General features: G+C 36.6%; 2 long non-coding RNA genes across 2 annotated transcripts; both read left to right on the forward strand.

Moving 5' to 3' along the window:
- The first annotated feature begins 1,204 nt into the window (after nucleotides 1-1,204).
- LOC145789876 (uncharacterized) lies at nucleotides 1,205-3,951 on the forward strand. Its single transcript, XR_014328316.1, has 3 exons — nucleotides 1,205-1,362; nucleotides 2,101-2,145; nucleotides 3,711-3,951. It is a non-coding gene; the product is annotated as an uncharacterized LOC145789876 (long non-coding RNA).
- A 3,251-nt stretch (nucleotides 3,952-7,202) lies between these two features.
- LOC145789877 (uncharacterized) lies at nucleotides 7,203-9,951 on the forward strand. The gene is made up of 3 exons (XR_014328324.1): nucleotides 7,203-7,359; nucleotides 8,098-8,142; nucleotides 9,708-9,951. It is a non-coding gene; the product is annotated as an uncharacterized LOC145789877 (long non-coding RNA).
- The last annotated feature ends 692 nt before the right edge of the window (nucleotides 9,952-10,643 follow it).

The following is a 10,643-nucleotide window of genomic DNA, read 5'->3' on the forward strand; positions in this document are numbered from 1 at the left end:
ACCTCCCTGATTTGAGTTGTTGGAACTGCCCATATTCGCCTTCTTTTTGGCATTAAACGGTACTCGGCGATTCTCGTAGTTTTGTCTCTTCCTCTGGCTCTCTGCTGAACTCTGGTATCGGTTCAAGTTAGCTTCTGCTAGAATGGCCTTGTCCAACACTCCGGCATAAGTCGGCATGTTGAGCATGTTAACTCGATCCTGTATCGGTCCACGCAGTCCACTTTCAAACTTCCTAGCTTTTCTATATTCGTCATCGACCATGTGAGGCGCATATCTCGCCAATTCAGTAAAAGCACGGTCGTATTCTGCCACTGTCTTGTTGCCTTGTGTCAGAGTCTGGAATTCCGTGGTCTTGCGATCTCGGACACTAAGGGAAAAATGCTTGTTATAAAACAACTCTAAAAATCTGGCCCAAGTTAAACCTGGATTGCCTTCTCGGATCATCATCCACCATCTTTGAGCATTGATGTCCAATGTGAATGCTGCTAATGACACCTTCTGAGCGTTGGTGCTGGGAAAAATCTCGAACAACTTCTCCATTTCCAAAACCCATGCTTCGGCTTTCATCGGCTCTATACCCCCTTGGAATCTCGGCGGGTTCATCTTCTTGAACTCTTTGATCAAGGTTATCGTTCCGTTCCTATATAAAGCTTGCTGTGGAGGCACTTGCGGCACTGGAGGAGGTGGAGGTAGAGGCGGAGTTGCATGTCGGCTGTTTGTCTGCTCGGCCTGAGTAGAGGTTGTAAGGACCCCAAAATCCATATAAGAAATCATTGGTATTTAACTATGAGATGAGGTGTTTTAATTTAATTATATCTTTTGGAATTGAAGCATTATCTATTGAGTTACGGATTTAAAATTGAAATTACCGACCTATATGGGTACAGAAATCAAAATTGAGTACTTGGATATGTTAATGGGAATTTTTGGAACTATTTGGGACAATTAATTGGAAATCTAATTTGTCTGATTCGTTAATGCACGTTTGGGTAGTTAACTTTATACTACAAATTGAAGGCATTAGAGGCTTCAGAAACCAGAACAGGGGACATATTTATGATCCTCATAATTTTTAGAGTTATCTGGGAAGTTTAATTGAAATTTGATTTTGTACGAATCGTAAGGCCACGTTTGGCTCTCTCTATTGTGTTATGTTGGTGTGTATGTGTATACTTATATTATGGGTGCCTTATGAGTGGATGGACTCATCTCTTAGAATAAAAAAAAAATATCTAGAGGAAAGGGGGAGCCACGTGAGAGAGGGAGAGATAGAGAACTCAAGGAGAAGAAGGAAAGAAGAGCTTGAGAATGAAGAGGAAAGATGGGAAAATTGATGGAATTACTTCAAGAGATTGGCTCTAGGTATGTGAAATCAACTTAACCCCTTAAGATTGATCTATTACTAGTTTAAATTCATGATCTCAAATGAAGAGAAACCACCTAATTGAGTTTTGGTTGATAGATATAAGTTTAGATGAACTCTTTTCATGAATTGAACCTTGATTCCTTAAGAGTTGGTTAATTGAAGAATTAAAGTCATTATATTTGTTTATTTTGAGGTTATGATGTTTGATGGAGAATAATAATGTGAAATTGGTCATGTATTAAAGGGTTTTGGGCTTTGATTTACATGTAATTAAGGTTTGATTTTGAAAATGAGAAGTCCCAAATTTTCTGCCATTTTCGGACTGCAAACTGTCCAGGGCCGCACGTGCGGCACTGTTTTCCCGCATGTGCGGGGACAGCTCTGTTCAGCCAACTTTGAACAAGCATATCTTTTGCATCCGGACTCCGTTTTGAGTGATTCTTGAGCCTAAAATCAAGCCCCGGAAGTTTAGTTTTCAATGGTGGTGGTCTCACTTCCAAATTCTAAATAAAAAAATAGTTATGTCCCAATTAGTGACGACTGTTCACTTTCTGTTTACCGGTTTGTACCGTTTCTTCGTCTGAACCTTTCTCCTATCGATTCCTCCTATCTTATGAGGAATGAATTATAACCTATGGAGGACTAATGAGTCTAGAACCACCATAGCTATTGAGTGAAGAATAAAAAGAGATTGGTTTTATTCTCATAATCTGTTATATGTATTGTGTTTGTAGGTCAAGACGAGGACATCGTTCCACCGCTATCAGAGACCTACCGCTGTGAGTAGTAGTACTATAGTCGCACGTTCAAGTATTGTTAATGATTCTCATTGTTAACATTCTATCCCTTGCAAGTAATTAAGTTAACAATATGTTGATTGGAAAATCTGGAGGCATTATTGAGCAGTCCATTCTGTTTACTGTTGACAATGAATACTAACTTTTTGTTATTTGCAAGATAGCTATAGTGATTCATGACGAACAAATAGAACGTATGAGGATTATGGAACTATGGTATTCCGGTATCTCTAGAATCATTCAATCGGTAAAATGTGTTTACCTTTCGTTAATAATTATCAAGAGCGTTCTGTTAAACTTAAGTTAGCTGCATTAACTCATATGAATGATGCAATGGTTACCATTAGCACTCTGTTAATTGCAGGTCAACCATGTTAACATATGTGAACGATTAAAGAAAGGGGTATGTTACTGATTAACAGCTCAAGTGAACCATGTCATTTCTTAATGAATAAAGAGAATTTGTGTTCATCTTCGAAGAATCAGAATAATTGGAAAGTTATGTGAATCCATATGAATTTGAAGTTATTTTGTTGTGTTACATATGAACTCGAAGTTATTCAGAATCTATGACATGAACGCAAAAGTTTAACATCATTATGTGACCCACATAAGAATGTGAATTATTCTATTTTCTTAAGCGCGCGGTAATGACATGATATACCAAGAAATGCTCTATTTTATGATATGTGACTCTATGAATTAATGAATGATTATCCATATATGTAAAAGTATTCATGGCATCCTTAGCACAAGGCCCTTACCCGGGGGTAATAATACCGTGGTCTTATGGCCCTTGCCCGGGGGTAATAATACCGTGGTTCAAGTATGTTACAAGATATCTCTTGCCATCGACGGTCTCGTACGGATGGTACCACCGACGGTCTTGTACGGGTGGATTATGTTTTACCATCGACGGTCTTGTACGGATGGTACCACCGACGGTCTTGTACGGGTGGGTTATGATCAAGCATGAACTCTGATTTCTGTTTCTGATTCAAGCATAAGTAAGAATATGTATGAATATGTTTCTATTTTTCCGTTCCGTTTATGCCATGTTATAACATGATATGAATTGATCGGTCTTTAAGACCTAATGATTTCTGGTATGGAACAAAGTGCTGTACGGAACTAAGTGCTGCAATGCGAGTCACCTCTAGAATCCGTACGAGCCACCTCTTGAGTCCATACATATGTTCAAAGGCTTAATCCCAACTTTTCAAGGGCTTCATGCCAAATGTACAAGGGCTATATGCCAACATGTTTAAGGGCTTCATGCCAAATGTTCAAGGGCTATATGCTAACATGTGTAAAAGCTTAATGTTAATATGTTCAAGGGCTATCGCCAATCCATTCAAAGGCTTAAAGCCATTATGTTTCAAGATTGGGCCTAAGGCCATTCTAAAATTAGTATAGAATCAGATTAATTATATGATCTCCGCATTTACATACGCATTGATATGCATTATGATTAAGTTGAATATTGAATCATTTATATACTATTATTCACTGAGCTTCGCTCACTTTGTGTTTTGTCTGTTCTGTAGGTAATTACTTTGGGAGTCCGTCTTAACCCTTGATGCTTACCCTTCAATTGTCAACCTCAGTATGCCTAGACTCCCAGACCAAGCCCATGCATTTATGTGAAGTTTTGTTAAGATTTTGTCATGCACTTTAATTATTTACTTAAGGTTAAAATGTATGTATATACCCCCTTTCTTTACCAATGTTCGGATATACGCTCATTTATATGTATGGGTATGTATATAGATAAATGGCTCTCACGTATGTGATCCTAGCAAGTTAGTTTTAGCTCAATGGATGTTATTCTATGTTACTTTGTAATATTAAATGCTTCCGTTCAGGCCCCGTATATTATGTATATCAGGTCATGTGTCCGTATCTGCATAGGTCATGCCCGAACTTTTAGGGGCGAGTTTGGGGCATGACAAGTGGTATCAGAGCACGAGTTGCTATCTCACACACGAATCCATTGGGCTTAGGATGTCTAGAAAAGACTTAGGTATCATGCATGACATCCTTACTGCATATGAAAAGATGGATAGCAACGTTAAGTGTATCTGGTAACGCTAATGATCATGATCCATGTCTATTGTACTTTCTTTGTGTATATGGCGATTGGTTGTGATGCAGAATACGGTAAGTATAAAGACGGAAGATCTGGAGGGTTCGACCCCCGCACGGTTAGACAAAATGGAAAGGAAAATTATGGGATTAAATTAACAAAGTTGCGCAGCGGAAGCGCAGTGAGGGTTCGAACTCATCGGTAAGATAATTTATATGCCAATGCGTGACATCTGTTGTTATTTTGGGTTGGTAATTACCCGTAAGAAACGATAATAACGTGATTGTGCTTCCTAACATCTGTTTAGATGGAGTGATTAAACTCTAAGTATGGAATATTTCTAAGATCAAAGAAAACGATATATGTGATCCTCTAACCTTTATGCTATAGTTATGTCTTCCTTGCCAAAATAATGTCTAGATCTTTGATTTTGAGAGGTTACTGTATTTGAATATTTGATAAGATGTGTTTTGCAGAATAATTGAAATCATGTTGAGTATGATTGGCTGTAAGAAGAAGTTATGCATATTGAGCTTGAAACAACATGTAAAAAAAAAATGTGATTTTGTGAACTGAGGAAATTATTGACGATTTCTGCTGGGGAACCGAGAGGATTATTGATGATGTCGAATGAGTTTTGTTTATGGGCTAACGGGATTTGTTTACGGAAATCTGTAATCTGTTTTGTTTATGAGTGGTCTGTAATCTATAATCAGGATATTTTATAAGGAATGGTTAAATGACATGAAGGATTATCCAGGTTATGTGTTTGTCCACATGATACTTGTAAGAAAATGGGTAGTTATTGACTACTTTGAGATCAATTAAATAAATAGGGATATGGTATTTTCACATAAGAACAAAAACCCTGCCTACGGGTATTAATGACTTAAGATTGAGAAGTCATTTCTATGATATATTTCTGTGTAAACATGCAAATGTTAGATATTGCAAATTGTCAAATTAAGGGTGAAATATTTGTATGCGAATTAATTCAAGGCTTGTTCCTTTAATGTGATCTGCAAATGAGTGATCATTGGAATGGAACTTATGTGATCTGTGTTATTTAGAGGTGTCATACTACCAATTACGTTCGGTACTTCTGACATAGATGAATAATGTGTTATCCTGTGTGAGTTGACTATAGACCTGAGTAAGTAATGTCTTTGTAAAAGATACTTTTGTATAAAGGATTTTGAAAATGACTATGTTATACGATGTTTATGAAATTTATATTTTGGGTTATGAAATGTTTTATATGATGTATTTTCTGAAATGATAAAGAATGCTAAGAACTTCTACCATGTGTATGATATGATAAGCTTTCCGAATAATTTCTTCAAGATGACTAAGTATGTTACGAAACTCCGAATGTTCAGGATGTGACAAGTTTCCTGAAAGAGATATTTTGCTATACATGAATGAGTTTTCCATTTGATAATTCAGTGTAGCATGCTTGATGAATGCTCTGTGTTGAACTTGAAGTCATTCTGTCTTATCTATTATAAGTTGGATCAAAGATTGTTCTGTCAAAGTTTAAATAAGTTTAATGCTATTGGGAATTATTCCATCATCTAATAATCTTTGAAAGGTCTGATAAGTTTCTGGGTAATGTCTCTGAACAACGTATTTTATGTAATTATGAAAGGTTTGATATTACATATTTTTGGAAATGTTTTGTTCATGATAAGAACATTTTACTAAATATGGAACAAGAATATAATAGCTTTATGGTAAATGTATTATGTGTTTGATGTCATGATGTTGACTTTAAGATCTTCCAAGCAAACATGGATTTTAAATGATTATACCTTATTGTAATTCGGGAATTGTGATCATTAAGGTTGGATACGTATTTGGTTTTACTGATAATTTACTCTGAACATGTAATTCCTTGATATGGGATTTGAGTTGTCATTTGGAGTCTGTTAGAAATCTGATTTGAACTGATAAGTCTAATTCTGAGAGTAAGCAAGGAGCCACAAAGTCATTGATCTAGAACTTATTTGTTATTCTGGGTTTAATTGTTGTAAGATGCATGTGCCTTTGAAACATGATTATCTAGTAAACATTTCCTTAACCTTCGAGGGAGTAGGAGTTGGGGTTGTTTGTGAACCTAAAGAGTTTGAACTATGTATGACAGCTCATGAGTCTCATGTAATCGAATACTTGAGTGAATCCATTTCTGAATGTCCTTAAGTTGTTATAGTATCTGAAAGGTATGGCCTTTGAATCAATAACTTGAAATGTACCAGGATTGTGAATGATGAGACGATGCTTTGATGTTATTAAGTATTATTATCAATTGGGTTACCAATTAGTCAGTAAAGATGAATTACGTGTAGTTTTGGGAGCAAACTCCATTGAAATTGACTGTATAGGATTGTGAATGGCTAAATAATAGAGAAATATTATATGTCTAGGACAGAACTAGACTTATGACAAGGTGAATCAAGTTTGGAGGACCAAACTTCTTAAGGTGGGGAGAATGTAAGGACCCCAAAATGCATATAAGAAATCATTGGTATTTAACTATGAGATGAGGTGTTTTAATTTAATTATATCTTTTGGAATTGAAGCATTATCTATTGAGTTACGGATTTAAAATTGAAATTACCGACCTATATGGGTACAGAAATCAAAATTGAGTACTTGGATATGTTAATGGGAATTTTTGGAACTATTTGGGACAATTAATTGGAAATCTAATTTGTCTGATTCGTTAATGCACGTTTGGGTAGTTAACTTTATACTACAAATTGAAGGCATTAGAGGCTTCAGAAACCAAAACAGGGGACATATTTATGATCCTCATAATTTTTGGAGTTATCTGGGAAGTTTAATTGAAATTTGATTTTGTACGAATCGTAAGGCCACGTTTGGCTCTCTCTATTGTGTTATGTTGGTGTGTATGTGTATACTTATATTATGGGTGCCTTATGAGTGGATGGACTCATCTCTTAGAATAAAAAAAAAATATCTAGAGGAAAGGGGGAGCCACGTGAGAGAGGGAGAGATAGAGAACTCAAGGAGAAGAAGGAAGGAAGAGCTTGAGAATGAAGAGGAAAGATGGGAAAATTGATGGAATTACTTCAAGAGATTGGCTCTAGGTATGTGAAATCAACTTAACCCCTTAAGATTGATCTATTACTAGTTTAAATTCATGATCTCAAATGAAGAGAAACCACCTAATTGAGTTTTGGTTGATAGATATAAGTTTAGATGAACTCTTTTCATGAATTGAACCTTGATTCCTTAAGAGTTGGTTAATTGAAGAATTAAAGTCATTATATTTGTTTATTTTGAGGTTATGATGTTTGATGGAGAATAATACTGTGAAATTGGTCATGTATTAAAGGGTTTTGGGCTTTGATTTACATGTAATTAAGGTTTGATTTTGAAAATGAGAAGTCCCAAATTTTCTGCCATTTTCGGACTGCAAACTGTCCAGGGCCGCACGTGCGGCACTGTTTTCCCGCATGTGCGGGGACAGCTCTGTTCAGCCAACTTTGAACAAGCATATCTTTTGCATCCGGACTCCTTTTTGAGTGATTCTTGAGCCTAAAATCAAGCCCCGGAAGTGTAGTTTCCAATGGTGGTGGTATCACTTCCAAATTCTAAATAAAAAAATAGTTATGTCCCAATTAGTGACGACTGTTCACTTTCTGTTTACCGGTTTGTACCGTTTCTTCGTCTGAACCTTTCTCCTATCGATTCCTCCTATCTTATGAGGAATGAATTATAACCTATGGAGGACTAATGAGTCTAGAACCACCATAGCTATTGAGTGAAGAATAAAAAGAGATTGGTTTTATTCTCATAATCTGTTATATGCATTGTGTTTGTAGGTCAAGACGAGGACATCGTTCCACCGCTATCAGAGACCTACCGCTGTGAGTAGTAGTACTATAGTCGCACGTTCAAGTATTGTTAATGATTCTCATTGTTAACATTCTATCCCTTGCAAGTAATTAAGTTAACAATATGTTGATTGGAAAATCTGGAGGCATTATTGAGCAGTCCATTCTGTTTACTGTTGACAATGAATACTAACTTTTTGTTATTTGCAAGATAGCTATAGTGATTCATGACGAACAAATAGAACGTATGAGGATTATGGAACTATGGTATTCCGGTATCTCTAGAATCATTCAATCGGTAAAATGTGTTTACCTTTCGTTAATAATTATCAAGAGCGTTCTGTTAAACTTAAGTTAGCTGCATTAACTCATATGAATGATGCAATGGTTACCATTAGCACTCTGTTAATTGCAGGTCAACCATGTTAACATATGTGAACGATTAAAGAAAGGGGTATGTTACTGATTAACAGCTCAAGTGAACCATGTCATTTCTTAATGAATAAAGAGAATTTGTGTTCATCTTCGAAGAATCAGAATAATTGGAAAGTTATGTGAATCCATATGAATTTGAAGTTATTTTGTTGTGTTACATATGAACTCGAAGTTATTCAGAATCTATGACATGAACGCAAAAGTTTAACATCATTATGTGACCCACATAAGAATGTGAATTATTCTATTTTCTTAAGCGCGCGGTAATGACATGATATACCAAGAAATGCTCTATTTTATGATATGTGACTCTATGAATTAATGAATGATTATCCATATATGTAAAAGTATTCATGGCATCCTTAGCACAAGGCCCTTACCCGGGGGTAATAATACCGTGGTCTTATGGCCCTTGCCCGGGGGTAATAATACCGTGGTTCAAGTATGTTACAAGATATCTCTTGCCATCGACGGTCTCGTACGGATGGTACCACCGACGGTCTTGTACGGGTGGATTATGTTTTACCATCGACGGTCTTGTACGGATGGTACCACCGACGGTCTTGTACGGGTGGGTTATGATCAAGCATGAACTCTGATTTCTGTTTCTGATTCAAGCATAAGTAAGAATATGTATGAATATGTTTCTATTTTTCCGTTCCGTTTATGCCATGTTATAACATGATATGAATTGATCGGTCTTTAAGACCTAATGATTTCTGGTATGGAACAAAGTGCTGTACGGAACTAAGTGCTGCAATGCGAGTCACCTCTAGAATCCGTACGAGCCACCTCTTGAGTCCATACATATGTTCAAAGGCTTAATCCCAACTTTTCAAGGGCTTCATGCCAAATGTACAAGGGCTATATGCCAACATGTTTAAGGGCTTCATGCCAAATGTTCAAGGGCTATATGCTAACATGTGTAAAAGCTTAATGTTAATATGTTCAAGGGCTATCGCCAATCCATTCAAAGGCTTAAAGCCATTATGTTTCAAGATTGGGCCTAAGGCCATTCTAAAATTAGTATAGAATCAGATTAATTATATGATCTCCGCATTTACATACGCATTGATATGCATTATGATTAAGTTGAATATTGAATCATTTATATACTATTATTCACTGAGCTTCGCTCACTTTGTGTTTTGTCTGTTCTGTAGGTAATTACTTTGGGAGTCCGTCTTAACCCTTGATGCTTACCCTTCAATTGTCAACCTCAGTATGCCTAGACTCCCAGACCAAGCCCATGCATTTATGTGAAGTTTTGTTAAGATTTTGTCATGCACTTTAATTATTTACTTAAGGTTAAAATGTATGTATATACCCCCTTTCTTTACCAATGTTCGGATATACGCTCATTTATATGTATGGGTATGTATATAGATAAATGGCTCTTACGTATGTGATCCTGGCAAGTTAGTTTTAGCTCAATGGATGTTATTCTATGTTACTTTGTAATATTAAATGCTTCCGTTCAGGCCCCGTATATTATGTATATCAGGTCATGTGTCCGTATCTGCATAGGTCATGCCCGAACTTTTAGGGGCGAGTTTGGGGCGTGACAGAGGTAGTACTAGTGTCTTGAGGCCTAGGTTGTCTCAATTCACGGACCAAACCTTCAACCAATCTCTCTAATCTGTCCAATCTATCCTCAGAATGATCTTGGCCAACTGGAGGTCTACCCTTTCTCATGATGCTAGAAGTATACAAAATGTGACTTTAAAACGAAATGAACAAATAGACATGCATGCAAGCAACAAATGATCATGCCGAGATGATGCACACATTGTCAAGTAGCAAGCAATATGATGCAATCCTAATATCATTCTAAGGGAAATCCTATGCTCTTTAGGACTCAAGTGTGTGTGAGTAAAGTACTATAAGGAACCGAAGCTCTGATACCAATCTGTCACGACCCCATTCCACCCCCAGTAGAATGGTGCCATGATGGCCAGTAATCCGAGATTACCAAAGGCCAACTTACCAAGTTCACACACAATCAAAGTATACACATGGGGCTTACATGTGCGGAAGCAACAAATTTAAATCTAAATAGTCCATAAGAGTGGTGCATAGATCAAATGAAACATCATACA

Source organism: Camellia sinensis, chromosome 1 (genome assembly GCF_055761805.1).
Source record: "Camellia sinensis isolate YWXY chromosome 1, ASM5576180v1, whole genome shotgun sequence".
In the NCBI taxonomy this organism is placed as follows: domain Eukaryota; kingdom Viridiplantae; phylum Streptophyta; class Magnoliopsida; order Ericales; family Theaceae; genus Camellia; species Camellia sinensis.